This window comes from Benincasa hispida, chromosome 9, assembly GCF_027475165.1.
Source record: "Benincasa hispida cultivar pf3 chromosome 9, pf3_genome.v1.1, whole genome shotgun sequence".
In the NCBI taxonomy this organism is placed as follows: domain Eukaryota; kingdom Viridiplantae; phylum Streptophyta; class Magnoliopsida; order Cucurbitales; family Cucurbitaceae; genus Benincasa; species Benincasa hispida.
The window spans coordinates 30164328-30180142 of NC_143486.1; the positions used below are offsets into that span (position 1 = coordinate 30164328).

Consider the following 15815-nt stretch of genomic DNA (forward strand, 5'->3'; position numbering starts at 1 on the left):
AATTATTTAATTTTAGACTCTACATTTTTAATAAATCTTACATCTTTGTTATTGATTATTATTGATTTTTTTTATAAAAAAATATTATTTATTAACATTTTTACTATAAATTTTGAAAACATATTTACACATTGTATTTCCTGATATGAAAATCATTATTAGGGTTGTTTTCAAATATGGTAAAATGAGTCAACTTATTTACAGATTTAGCAAAATGTCACTATTTAACCGTGATAGACAACCATAAACATTGATAAAGTTATAAAGAGTGACATTTTTCTATATTTAAACATATTTTCAGCAGTTTTGTCATTGAAATAATTTTTTATATTATTATTATTAGTTAATAATTTTGAAGGACTAAATTTAAGATTTATTAAAAGTAGAAAGACTAAAATTAGACATTTGAAAAATTATTTAAATAATTATAAATTATTAAAAAAAACAAATGTTAAAAGTAGTTTATTTTAGTTATAGTTATTATACATAAAACAAAATAATTTAGGTATTGTTTGGTAACCATTTGGTTTTTTGTTTTCTATTTCTGAAAATTGAATCTATATTAGCCACTATTACCACCTCCAAATTTCTTCTTTTGTATCTAATTTTTACCAATGGTTTAAAAAACCAACCTAAATTTTGAAAACTAAAAAAAAAAAAAAATAGTTTCTAAATTTTTTTTTTTAAATATGACTAAGAATTCAACCATTGTACTCAAGAAATATGCAAATCATTATAAGAAATAAAGGAGAAAATAGGGTTAATTTTTAAAAACCAAAAACAAAAAACGAAATGGTTATCAAACGAGACCTTAGTATTTGTCTCTCAAGCACTATAATCAACTATTTTGTTTAGGTCTAAAGATCTACAACTGAATTTTCTAAAATCCAAATTGATCATTATATCGGAGGTATGAAGATTTAACATTAATATATTTATATCTCACTTGAGTTATGCACGTTTCCACCAATAAAGAAAATTTTAAATTGATTTAATTATGAGAGTTTGAGGGTATGTATGGTTTTCTTTTTCCAATTTAAAATATACACACACTCCCATAGTTACATTTTATTAATTAACTTGGGTTTCCTAGAGAAATCATGATTAAAGTTAGGAAGGGCAACATGACAAATAAAATAACTCAAAAATAATTTGGAGTTCCAATTTAGGTTAGACTAGCTCTCAACCATAGAATGTTGGCCTTTTATTGCTCCTTCCACAAAAACTTCATACCTAATTAAGTTGGAATTTGATTGAGTGCAGGTATATTATTAGCAAATTTCAGTTCGTTTTGTGAACAAGAACGTAGTTCATATTCATACTATTCTCGTAGTCTGAGATTTGATTTTTCACCCCACACTTTAGTTACAATACTTAAAAAAAAAAAAATCAACTCTTCCATCATCTCCTTTTTCTTTTTATTTATTATTGTTTTCTTTTTTCTTAGTGCCTCATCTAGTTTTTATTACTAGCAAGATTTAAACAAGACTATTTCTTTTTATGATTTAATATAGTTATGTGATAACTTTTAAACAATAACCTCTTGATCACAAGAGTTTAATTTAAATCAACATACAAACATTTTAGAAAAATTATTTTAAATGACAAAATTGCTAAAAATATTTACAACTAATAACAAAATATCAAAGTTTATCTGTAATAGACAACAATAGACTACTATCTATGTCTATTTGTATTATGATAGAAACAGATAGTAGTCGATCGCTATTTATCACGATTTATCACAGATAGATTATGATATTTGCTATTAGTGGTAAATATTTTGGTTCATTTTTCTATATTCGAAAACAATATCATATTTTAATAAATTTATCGTTAATAACCTTTGTTACCCTCTTAAAGGTTTGATGGTGCACATATATATTAGTCAGCAAATTCACACATTGTCTTCATTCCTTTAATATTACTAGTAAGACAAATTTTTCTTTCTTTTATAATACAAAACGCTGATGGGACTATTTTTAAACAATTTTTTTTATTTAGAATATTTGAACTTAAATGAGCATAGAGATATTGTTAACAAGTTCACAATTAGTTGTTATTGATGGTCTATTATATAAAATATTGAATGAGGGCTTTTTTTTGGATTAATTTGATTCATTTTACTTCAAATAAGCTAAGGTAATATGAAGTTAATAGATTGACAGAGACATAATTATAAAGAAAAACCAACCAAATTTTAATGTGCAATTCTTTTGGAAAGAAGGGGAAAAAATTTTGAAACAAAGATAAATAATCAAGGTCCCACCAAAATTTTGAGAGAAATGTAATTCGTAGTGTTAAACTTAGATTTGTGTTAATTTGTACAAATTTAATACGATCTCTAAACTTTGATATTATTATTCTCTCTCTTAGAGGTGCACTTCATTCAAGAGATAAACTGCCTGAATATTTTTTATGTTGAAGTATAAGAAAAGATTTGTTATCTTTTAAGAGCTTTCGTCTCCAAGAGCGTTCGATATAAAACTTAAAGAGTCTTTTGATAGTTGATAAATTCTTCTCTAAATTCTCTCTAGAGTTTTAATTTATTAACCTAAAATGGAGAATAACTCATCTATTTATAAAGCTTATCCGAGTAGTGTGAGTTTGGACTTAGTTGGCTCTGAGGCTAATACATTCGACTTAAGTTTTATTTTATCATGGGTTTAATTCCTTTAGACTTGAACTATAGGCGAATTTATTGTTAAATGAGCTTTCTTTTCGGTTCGTCAAAATTTAGACTAAACTTTCATATAACAGAATTTAGCCAAACCAAGTACATATGACTACGATGAAGACACACGACATTATCGAGTTGTGCCAACTTTTTTGTCTTCAATTTTTAATTTAAGACACATATCTAATCAGATGCTTCTATGCAAATATTCAAATGTTAAACGACAACAACAATCCATTTAAGATAAGACTTAACAATAGATTTTGAAAAGATTCCTTGGACATAAAATTTCTAGTACTTCTCTAATGGTTAATTACCTGCCTATTCTTTGGTTTGTACATGGCATTGTGGTGGTAAAAATGGAGGTATGTTTTGCAAGTAATTTTTCACTGTTTGGCCAATGTCAATCTAACCATTCAACTTCAACCCTATGTAACAAAAAGGATAGTACAAATATTGTCAGCACATGAAATAAAATGTTATATGTTTCCTTCTTTTAGTAGACTTTTAGGAATAAAAGTTATGTTAATACCACCAAATCAAACTTATTTCAATTACATTTTTCCATTTAAGAAGATATTTTTTTTTAATTACAAAAATCTATAAATTTATGATGTTGTTGCTTTATGCAATACACTTTTCCACATTCAGTTGATCACGTTTATTATTAAAAAAAAAAACATATTTTAGATATTCTAAAATTAATGTCTTTCATTTATTTTATGAATACTCGTTTGTCTTTGCGATGTTTTAACTTAATTGATAAAATCATTTAGACAACCACTTCTATAATCCTTTCTTTTGTAGGTTTCTAATAAAATTTTAAACACCTAGAGCCTATTTTGGCCCAGTAATGGAGTGGGGTGCACCACTTTATATTTGGGGCTCCAACTATTTTAGTTGGAGCTCTAATTTTATCTTTAAATTATAACTATAGGGAACATTGTTCCCAATCCCACGATCAACGCCATTCACTATTTGCAACATCTCCTATCTTCTCCCTCGTCAGTTCTGTCTCCATTCTTGTCTGATCGAACATTGTGCTCAAATTTAGTTTTGTTCTTCCTTCTCTCTTTATTTCTCTGGCTTCAAATCTGGTTTCAGTACCATCTTCAGATCTGGTTTCACGTTTCTTCATCTCCGCCAGTTTCATCGTCGTAGAAATCAGACCTGTAGATGCTGGTTCTCTTCTTGCATGTTTTTCTCTAGACCCTTCACATATATATAGATCGTATCTCTTCCCCTTGCCGCTCCAAACGATCTCTCCCTTGTCGCTCCAAACCTTTGATTCCCTTTTCTACTTTATTCAATCTTCTCACTTTGTCGAAATATCCCCTAATTTATTTGGTTGAGGGACGATTGTACTTGGTGGGGGTGGAGGTTATCGTTTGGAGAGTGGTAGGGTGTGAAGTACGAGGTCTGGAGCTTGGTAGGGGGGAGGTCGAAGGTAAGCATATTTTTTCCTTTTCCAGCTGATGATGAGGTCTTTTTTTTTTTTTTCAATTTTAGCTCAAAATTTTGTAAATCATGCTCTATGTTTGTCCATTGTTGTTTATAATTTTGTTTCATGTTCATTGTTTTGCTCCGAATTATTTTGCTTTGAAATTCTGCTCTGAATTTCGTCTCTGATTGTTTATTTTATAGGGTATTTGATAGATTTTGATAATTTTGATTAGGTTATTTGATGAATTTGATGAAATTTGGTAATTTCGATTATGTTATTTTCACTATGTTGTCTATATGTTATGTTCTTCATTATACTGATGAAAGAATGGATTTTGATTAGAGTATTTTCACTGTGTTGTCTATAGTGTTATGTTAATTCTTGATTTAATTATTTGTCCATTTGCTAAATTAGGGTCCATTGTTTGTCCATTTTGGTCATTGTTTGTCTTTTGGCCTCTGTTTGTCCATTGATTGGCCATTTCCGTAAATTTTGGTAACTGTTTGTCTATCATTTGTTCATTTTAGTATCTATTTATCCGTCCATTTTATAACTTTTGGCCTCTGTTTAACCATTGTTTATTGTATATTGATTGACAATGGTTATTAGGTACTGTTTACTGTATTCATCATTAGCATATCCCTTGTTTTTATGATGATTTATTGTATATTGATTGACAGTGGTTGTTAGGTACTGTTTATTGTATTCATCATTGTCATATCTTTTTTTTTTTTCAAATGGTTTAGTGTATACTTATTGATAGTTGTTATTAGTTGTTGTTTACTGGGTAGGTTTTTGTCAAAATCATTCTTTTATTTATATATACATCTCACATAAAAAAAAATTTATAGGCTAATAGTTCACACAACTATATATATGTGTCTCACTTCACTTTAACTTAGACCAAACCCATTCCATCTACTTGTTTAATGCAATTGGTATCTCATTTCTCTTGTCTCCAACATTTTCTTATTCTGTGTTTCCATGAACTTTGCACCTTTTTGGTTTCTATTGTCTCTATTGTTCTTCTCTAATTTTCAATTCTTCTTCCTTGAATGAAATAATTTACCATTGTTTATCTATGATTTAAAATCTATTGTTGGTCGTATTATCTACATTGTTGGTTTCTCATTTATCATTATTCATGATATTATCTGAAATTCAAGTTTCAATGAATGAATTTCATAGCTCTAGTGTTGGACCCTATTCCACTTTTTTTTTTTTTCATTTTATAATTATGCTCTCACTTGTCTTCAAGTATAAGGACAAACACATTCCATCTACTTCATAAATGCAAATGGTATGTCTTCTTCCTCTTTATCCAACATTTTTTTATCACAGGTATTGACGAGTGCCTCCCTGGTATAACTTCTCAAGTATAGTACTAATATTCTTTATTGTAACTTGTTTTAGGGTTGGTCTTATTATGAATCAGTCGGATCAAACAGTGTTTACCAACTTTCTCTAGCTAAGGTGATAACTATTTGTCTTTATTATGGTTTATGTAATTCTTTTTAGGGTTTAGGTTACACATTTTTTTAATCTTACTTATATTTGTTGCTAATCATTATTTTCTGTGTGCTCGTGTCAGGGTGGACTATTATCATACTTGAGCATTGCGTGAGATTCATTAACATGAATCCATAGTAATTTGGACGAATATTCATATATTCTTAATTATAATTGTTTGTATGGTGGAAATGGTAATATATGATTGTTTGGATGGATATATAGTTGGATGAATGTTTTATAAATCTTGTTTTTGTTTGGATGAATAACATTACTCTATACTTGTTGCTATGTTTGGATGATTGACTATAATAATATTTTTCTAAAAAAAGATAATATAAAAAATCAGTGTAAAAAAAAAAGTTTCACTTTCACTTCCAAATTTCTTTATCTATTATCTACCTTTCACTGATGCCTTAAAAAACCAAGACAAAATTTGAGAATTAAAAAAAGTAGCTTTCAAAAAATGGTTTTTATTTTTGGAATTTGACTAAGAATTCAACCATTGTACTAAAGTTTGAAAATTTGGATTAATTAAAAAAGTTGTACCTAACAAAATTTGGATTAATTAAAATAGTTGTTTGAAATCTTAGAATTGTGGATTAATTAAAATAAGTCTTAAATTCAAATCAAAACCACAAAATCCATAAATCAATGGATAATTGGACAACAAGAAATCATAACTTCTGTATAATTTAAAATCTATAATGATTTAAAAAATCAAAGCAAAATTTGAGAATTAAAAAAAGTAACTTTCAAAAAATGGTTTTTATTTTGGGAATTTGACTAAAAATTCAACCATTATACTAAAGTTATTTCGAATTTTGGATTAATTAAAATAGTTTGTACCTAACATAGGACCCAACAGATTAAAATAGTTGTACCTAAAATAGTTCTAGAATAATATGAAACAAAGAAGATTTTTTTTTTTTAAAAAAAGTAGTTTTTTAAGAGTCCTAATCAATAGTGTATCAAAAAGAACAATTTAAATCGCTTCTAGAATAACATGAAAAAAAAAAAGAAGTCAATTTGCTGGATTTGTTTTAAAAAATATAGTACCAATTGATGTGTATTTGTTTTTAAAATAATGTAAAGAAAAACCTAAAAAATCAGTATTGTAATTACTTTATGATCTAAAATTTTTCTTTCAGGGCTAGCTCCAATTTTTTTAGTACATAATGGACCAAACAAAACTAGTTACATTACTAACAGCATTCACAACCACAACATCAGTTACTTTTAACACTAGAGTTATTACTAAATGACTATAGGAGGATAGAAAACACATCACACATAGTAGACATCATATTAGACAATTAGCATATTTTTGACTCGTTCATGAGTCTAACTTTTGTTGTCGTCAATATTTTAGCCCACGACGTTAAGAACCAGATAGTTCAAAGAGAATTTATACGGTCTAGCGAGATTGTTTCTGGGCATTTCAACACTATTTTATTAACGGTGTTACTGTTACAAGACGTGTTGTTAAAAAAAAACTTTGCCGATCACAAACTCATGTACAAATCAACGATGAAAATGGTTTGAGGTACAGTTCAACTACACCAACATTAGTTTGACGTGACTTATTTGTTAGGTGAATATATGCACATGAATATTTCTTATTTTGTTCCGTCGCAGAAATGTCTGGGTGCATTAGATGGCACGTACATCAAGGAAAATATCAGTGCAACTGATCGCCCAAGGTATAGACAAGGAAGGGTGAAATTGCAACAAATATACTCGGTGTATGCGATATAAATGGCGACTTTGTATTCGTCTTATCAGGGTGGGAAGGATTCGTAGCTGATTTTCCAGTTTTCAGAGATGAAATACCACGACCTAACAGACTGAGGGTTCCGAAGGGTAACTAGCTACACATACTATCTCTCCCTACTCATTATATTTCTAATATAAGGTCTAAAACGATTGGACGTTCAATAGGATATTATTATCTATGTGATGTCGGATACCCAAATGCAGAGGGTTTTTTAGCTCCATATAGAGGCAAAAAATATCATCTTTCAGAATGGCGAGGAGGAGGTAATGTACCAACAACTCCATGATAATTCTTTAACATGAAGCATTCTTCTGCACGAAATGTCATCGAGAGAACGTTTGGGTTGTTGAAGTGTAGATGGGAAATCTTGCAAGGAAAATCATACTACCCAGTGCAAATCCAATGTTGAACCTGTTAGGATTGGTATCCTGATTCTCCCATAGTCTCGTAGTTTATAAACAGTTTGTACACATTGTTATTAATAAAATAGGTGTTGTTTTATTTGCATTTACTCATATCCAATATTCAAAGATCTGTGGACTGGTTATTTCATGTAAACTTAAGCATGTATGTGAGACATACAAGTGTTGGGATTAGTGTCCTAATTCTCCTAGAGTCTCGTAGTTTGTAAACACTGTACACATTGTTATGAATAAAATAAGAGTTATTTTATTTTGCATTTACTCATATTCAATAAACAAAACTCCATGGTTATTGTATGAAAACTTAAGCATGTATATGAGATATATAAGTGGATCATGTCTTAAGTGATAACCTAAAAAGTTCTGTAGTATAAGGATTAAGGAGGGATACCTAATCCTGGTGACACTACGGATACGGCCCGCTTTATAGAGGTTTACAAGTATTGTGAACTACTACAAATGGTTGATCCTGACCATTCATGTGGAGACATGCGAGTAGGGGTTTCCTATATAAAGAGTTTGTATAAGACCAGAACACGAGATAATTCGTCTCTTTATATAACGCCGTTGATACTTGAGACCTACATCTCACCTAAACGACCATAGGTGACATGACCTTAATCCTGAGTGTTTTGGAAACTCCAGGCTTTGAGGGTGATCCTTTGATTAGTATGGATGAGAGTGGCCAGATTGCCAACTCAACAAGCCTATCTTTTTAGGGATTTTTCTGAATAGAGAGTTAGGAACTCAGTTACACAAGATGAAATTCACTTCTTCCCCGAAGTAGAAATAAGTAGATAGATTACTCCCTTAAGGGCTGATTCCAGGTCTTGAACATAGTGGCCACTACTTCTCTTTAGAAAAGAAGACTCGATCACAGTAGGACTATGACTTATGTTCATTAGAGGGATCAGTGGTACTTAAGAAGTTAGATGTAACTACAGAGGCAAAACGGTAAATTAGCCCAGTTGTACTTACGAGCGATCTGTGAAGGGTTATCGCACTATTGCTTGGTGATATGGACACAAAATATATCTGTAGTAAAGAGAGTGCAGCTGTCGGTCTTTAGTGGAGTGTCTGACAGTTAATAGAAGGTAGATCTTGTGATTAAAGAGTTTAGTTAGCTATTCAAGTACCTTTGGAGCTTCAAGTTACAGGTCCATAAGGTCTCCTTGGTAGCTCAATGGATTTAAGTTGAGAATCAGTTCTTGGTGATAGTTTGAAGCGTTCAAATTGACATGAGGAAATTTAATTATATATGATATAATTGGTGTGATGTATGAGATACATCAAGTGGAGGATTAATGTAAATATGATTTACATTAAGTACCATAAAATAGAAAAAAAAAACTATGGTTTATATCTTTCATGAGATGAAATATTAAAACTATAGGTTATAGATATAATATGGTAAGTTGGTTATCATATATATTTATAATAATATTAATTATTTGATAATTATCTCTTTTGCTCAATAACCAATTGAGTGGGAGGTTATTGGTGGTTTTATGGTAACCGTGAGATAAAAGGGAAAATGTTTTTCTAAATTTAAAAGAGTTATTACTTTCGGAAAGGAACTCACAGAAAGAATATCAAGTGAAATGGTTTCACTAAACGATAGCTCATAGAGAGACTAAATGATCATGGAATGTTACTATACGATAGTTCACTCAGGTTGTCGTAGCTAAACAATCGCAGGGCATTGTCTATACGATAGGCTGCCTTCTTCTACACAATTGAGCATTTCGTCTATATGATAGACACTTCTCATCTCCCACTTGCTCAATCACCTACACAATTGTTGTTTCTCCAGTCTCTTCCTCTAACCAAGTCCATACAGAGCCCACAACTCCTGGATTCTCACATCGAGAATACCAAGGTAACTATTATGGTGGTTTCCTCACTCAACTTAATTGATATCGAGGTTTTAGAGGCCGTTCGTTGTGTTCGTGTTGTTTGTGTGGTGGTTGTTGTTAATCGTGTTGTATTGTGGTTGTTATGTTCGAGCATTCGTGTATTTCCGTCTTGGAGACTATTCGAGCATTCTTGATCGAGGGAGTTTGAAGAATGAGTCTTCAAAGGTATGATACTCTATCCCTTGATTATCTGTAAGCATGCTGTAATTTCTAGTTGTTGCATGACCAATTAGTTTCTGTTTGTGTACTATAATTGTGTATGTTCAATTTTGAATGGAATTTAAAATGATCATTTCGCTGCTCATGGAAATCTTCATGTCTGATTTCTTTCAACAAGTGGATCATACCTTAAGTAATAACCTAAATGGTGTATAGTATAAGGATAAAGGAGGGATACTTTATCCTTGTGATACTACAGATACGACTCGCTTTGTAGATAGTTGCAAATGGTCTGATCCTGACCATTCATGTGGAGATATGCGAACGAGGGTGTCCTATACAAAGAGTTTGTATAAGATCGGACCACAAGATGATTAGTCTCTTTATATAACGCCATTGATAATTGAGAGTTACATCTCAGTAAAACGACCATAGGTGACATGACCTTAATCCTGAGTGTTGTGGGAACTCCTGCCTATGAGGGCGGTCATTTGATTAGTATGGGTGAGAGTGGCTAGATTGCAAACTCAACAAGTCTACTTTTTGGGGATTTGTCAGATTAGGAAGCTGGAAACTCAGTTAAACAAGACAGAATTCATTTCTTCCCCGAAACAAGGGTAAGTAGATAGATTGCTCCTTTAAGGGTTGATTCCGGATCTTGAACATAGTGATCACATCCTTTCTTTGGAAGAGAGGACCCAGTCATAGTAGGACTATGACTTATTGTTCATTAGAGGAATCAGTGATACTTAAGGAGTTAGATGTAACTACAGGGAAAAAACAGTAAATTGGCCCAGTCATACTTACAAGTGATTTGTGAAGGGTTATTGCACTGTTGATTGGCTAATATGGACACAAAATATATTTATAGTGAGAAGAGTGCAGTTTTCGGTCTTTAGTGGAGTGCCCGACAGTTAACGGATGGTGGATCCCGTGACTAAAGAGTTTAGCCAGTTATTCAAGTACGGTTGGAGCTTCAAGCTACAAGTCCATAAGGTCCCTTTGGTAGCTCAATGAGTTCAAGTTGAGAATCAAATTTTGGGGTTAGTTTGAAAGGATTTCCTTCAATTGGTATCAGAGCTAGGTTGTTCTAATATTCCAAATACCATTTCTTTATTGAACTTATTTTACAGTCGTGGTGGGTTTTAAGCTTTCTGCATTGCATTTAAGAGTTAAATGCGTTTGTGGATGTGTCGATGAATGTTTACGGGATGGTTGCCTCTACTTAAAGTTTTCTTTAAGATTATAAAGTATTAATTTGTAAGGGCCTCTGCATTTTTTGGCATAATTAACAAGCAATCGAGTTTGTATTCAAAGTGTTTGAAGTTTTTTAGGTTGTTCGTGATGAAGTTTCGAAGCATGGAGATGCAGTTCTCATCAAGGAAGAAGACCGAAGGTTAGTCATATTATGTAACCCAAGGTAAACAATCGTTGATATTTGGCTAAACGTTCGTGTAGAAAAGTTCTACGCATGTAGTATTTATTAAACGATCGTTTAACTAATGCTAAACGATGGGATAAAGTGTTTACTCTATCGCGTAGCATTGGTTGCTCGATAGCGCGAACACTGGAGGTAAACGATCGCATAGAGTTTTGACACTCATCGTTTAATAAAGGGCACGCGCACTAAACGATTGTGTAGCTCAGCATACTTCATCGTATAGTCACTGACTACACGATCACGCGGTATACGATACCTTACACTTGCTCAGTGATCATTTAGACGATTATGCTTAACTGCATCGTTGTCATCTTCTTGATTGTTTAAGGCTTGCGTTGCACGATGCGTACTGCACAATCACGGTTCCTTCATTCTTCATCATATAGTCAAAGGTACATGATTGTTGCTAAACTATCGTTTATGCTTATACAGCGTTGTTAGACGATTGAGTAAAGATTTACTCTCTCATGTAGGCGATCACAAGGATTTGGTACACAATCAAGGAGACGCATTTCTTCGTTCGGACGGTTCATGATCTGGTTCGCCTGTTTGAACCGGTTGACTCATTGCTATTTGTAATAGTTAGCTTTGTTTTTTTTTAAGGATTGGAGGCTAATTATCCCAGTTCATCAACTTTTATTAAATATACATGAGATGTATGTTGTTTATATGCCATAGTATACATATAGTTCTAAAACTCACCTTAGGTTATGCATTTTATTCATGCATCATATATTATAAGTGTTATAATATAGTTTCTGGCATGATGAAATTACAAGAAAGCATGTGCATGCATCATGAAATATAAGAGGTGTATTTATGCATGCATTAAGCATATTCATGCATCATCTTTATATTATAAGCGTTATAGTATAAGGGTGTATGGAAGTATGTATGCTTGGTTCATTGCTTTATTATATAAGTGTTGTATAAAAGTAGCCATGAATGAACAATGCATGGAGCATGACACTTAGGCCTGTTTAAAGAGTTATGAATGGCTTGTTTGTGTTGCTTCGCATTGTGTATGGTTTTGGTTGTTTCCCGTTATAAGCGTTATTATGAAAATTAGAACTAAAATCGATAAGAAAGAGTTGCATGCGAATTTAGGTGAACTCATGTTTTGGAATGTTTTTAAAATTAGAATAAGATAGACCTAAGTTCAAGGTTCTAATGAGATTAGATACCTAAGTTTAATATTTTGAATCAGTTTAATAGGATTAAATTAATTTGAATAAAAGATTAAAACTGTATTAAATCTATCTATAAGGGACCTTTTGTCTAAGGTGGATTCTGTCTAGGCTGGGGTACTTAAGCTGACAGAAATAGAACACCCATATCTAGGAACTTACCCGGAAAGGTGAATTATAGATTTGCTACAAGCATGGGACAGTTGATCAAAGATTTCGATAAAGAGTTTAATGAATGATGATCAAAAGTTGTTCAACTTTCCAAAGTAAGTGTTACTTTTGGGCAAACCTAAAAAGTCACATAGTTAAAATTCTTAGCCGTGTTTTTTTAAGTAAACTAAACCCTAGGTTATAAAATACTCAGTGTGTAACACCCCGAAATTTTTTATTATTAATGTAATTTCATTAATTTTTATTAATTGAGGGCATTTTTGGAATTTTTCGACTTAAGTGTAATTGCAGGAATTTAATTATTGACGTTGAAATTATTCAATTTGGAAATTAATGGCAGGAATTAATTTCATTTTGGGAGGAAAGAAATTTAATAGAATAAAGAGGAATAGAAAAAGAATAAAATAAAATAAATATATATTATTTTATTTTATTTTCCTTTTTCTTTCTTTTTTCTATTTTTCTTTCTCTTCCCTTCCCTTCTTCTTCCAGCCGCCGACACCCCTCCTTCCTCAAATTTTTCCTCCCCACCGTCAAGCCTAAGTAACCTCTAGCCATTTGTCTATGCCGGATCTAACGAGTTGACGTCGCGTCGCTCCCAATCGACACCTCAGACAACCGCACGTCCATCCGAAGTAAAGCGCTACTCCTCGTCTGCGTTCTAAAGCCACCGGCGTTGTTAGCCCGCGCCGCGCTAGATCCAGAGTTCACCAGCCTCGACTTCAGCGTCAGCCACTCCCTCACCTAGTCAAGTCGCTCGTTTGGATCTTCTCTCCCATCCGAGCCTAGTAGTCGAACTCCATCGCTGCTCGCCGCCGATCTCGACCAGCCGGCCAGTCGCATCCGTCCAACCGTCGCCCTACTCGTTCAGCCACCGTCGTTCAGTCTCTCGGCCGCTGAATGTTTGGTAAGGTTTCACATTTTGGATGGATTTCGTGGATTAAATTGTTGTTCCTTTGACTTGGTTTCGGTTTGTTTGTTACCGCCGCAGTTAGGGTTAGATTGAAGTTTTGAGAAAATTCTGAGGCGCTGTCTAGCTTCGTGGAAGGGAAAATTTTGGTAAGTGTTAATAAGTTTTGGGTAAGATTGGTTGAGTTTTGAAGGTTCTTGTTTGCCCATTAAATTTTGGATTTACTTTTTGGTTGATACCTATTATATTTGGGATTTAGATCCAAGATTGAAGTAGTTTGGAGTGCGCAACGTGCTGTTCAGCGGGTTCGAGTTTGTATCCAACAAGAAATTTGGTAACATTTATGATTCTTGAGGTTGATCTTCGGACACCCACTAATGGTTGGATTAAGTAATGACTTAACTATTGTATTTCAAAGGTTTGAGGTCGCTGTCCATCAGAATTAGAGATTGTTTTTCCTTGTGGATTTTGGTGGACATTTTGGAGCCAAAGTCTGGAAGTGACCGTTGATCAAGCCACACTTTAGGTAAATCATTTTTGGGGTTGATGGTATGAATTGATGGGTGGAATTGGGCCTTATTGTGAATTAAATATTGGGTTTATGTTGTAGGTTAATTTGAGTTTCATTATCGAGTAGTTGTTTGGAGGGAAATATTTGGACTTGTGAATTGAGGTAAGTAATCTTACTACTGGAACTGCCCACAGGTCAGACACTAGATATATGCTAGCATGATAGATGAATATTATGAAAGAACGATAGCATGATAGACGGATAGTATAGTATGACCGATATATGTTCTTGTATGAGAATCTGAAAGATTTATTTGTGTACGTAGATACTTGCATGCTAGTAAGAGATGATACTTGATTTACTGAGGTTGTATTTGATATGAGGATATTGAGGCATATATACATGTTGTATAGCCATGATGTTTAGGTGTAACTAAAGCCATATTGTGATAATTGTGATGTTGAGACTATGATAGTGTCTTTACTGATTAGTTAGATGCCCATTAGATATTGTGTTTCCTTCGGGATTCACCAGAGATTGTGTTTCCTTCAGGATTCACCAAAGATTATGTTGTCTTTGGGATTCACCAGGGGTTGTGTTTCCTTCGGGATTCACCAGGGGTTGTGTTTCCTTCGGGATTCACCAGGGGTTGTGTTTCCTTCGAGATTCACTAGGGGTTGTGTTTCCTTCGGAATTTACCAGAGGTTGTGGGTCCTATTTACTAGAGGTAGTGGGCATACTTAACTACAGTAGGATTGAAATCAGTTTTTCATGTATGTATGTGTCCCTGAGGACTAGAGTAGTTGTTATGTTCCACCAGAAGTAGGCATCTAGAGGATATAGATGCCTAGCTTGACCCCAGTAGTGGAGTTACTTACTGAGTATTTTATACTCATCCTTTCTCATGTTGTTGTTTCAGGTAAAGGTAGAGATGCACCGATGATTGACAAGCGGAATTCGTGATTGAGCCACTAGGACCAGTTTTATACTTCCGTTCATGAGATTTAGATTTCTTTTCATGTTTTTTTAAAACTTCCAGTTTTGATGTTTGAAACTTACCATTAAGAATTGTTTTCAGACTTATTTATTATCATTTATGATTTATGGGTACTCTATTGTTTGTTTTTAATATTTGAATTTAATGAAGGACTTTTGAACTTACCTTATTTATTTAGTATTTATTTCACCATAAAAGGGTGTCGTTTTAAGTTCCATGCATGCATATATTTAGTAATGACCTAACTTGAGTCCTAGGGAGTCGGGTCGTTACACAGTGGGAGGAAGAGATATATATGATATGTCAATGATTCCACTCATGTTTCTCCTTGAATATTCATGCCGTGAGATTCATGCTTGACCTCGTGGTGCCCTGGGAGCATCCCTCTTCGGATGGTATTTGCATGAGTCAATATCAAGATGGACGGAGAGAGTGTTTATAGTAAGTGGGTGAAGGATGTGTGTCAACATGTCCTACGGTCTCCTTCATTAGTTTGCGCCGTGAGATCTTCTTGCATTACCTCGTGGCGCCCTGGGAGTGTCCCCCTTCGGATGTCTTTTGTAAGGTTGGTCAATATCAAGGTGAACTTCAGAAATTGATAGGGTCGCTTTAGTTTTTGCCCCAATCGGATTTTTTCCCTTCGAATTGGCTGCTTGGGGTGGAACTCTAGGATCTAAAATGAAGGGTCACACTT

The 15815-nt window shown here is 33.0% G+C and overlaps 1 long non-coding RNA gene across 1 annotated transcript; it reads left to right on the forward strand.

The window, feature by feature from the left end:
- Positions 1-13114: 13114 nt before the first annotated feature.
- Positions 13115-15290, forward strand: LOC120086272 (uncharacterized). The gene is made up of 6 exons (XR_005484174.2): positions 13115-13610; positions 13695-13762; positions 13873-13947; positions 14032-14139; positions 14224-14286; positions 15044-15290. It is a non-coding gene; the product is annotated as an uncharacterized LOC120086272 (long non-coding RNA).
- Positions 15291-15815: the final 525 nt, after the last annotated feature.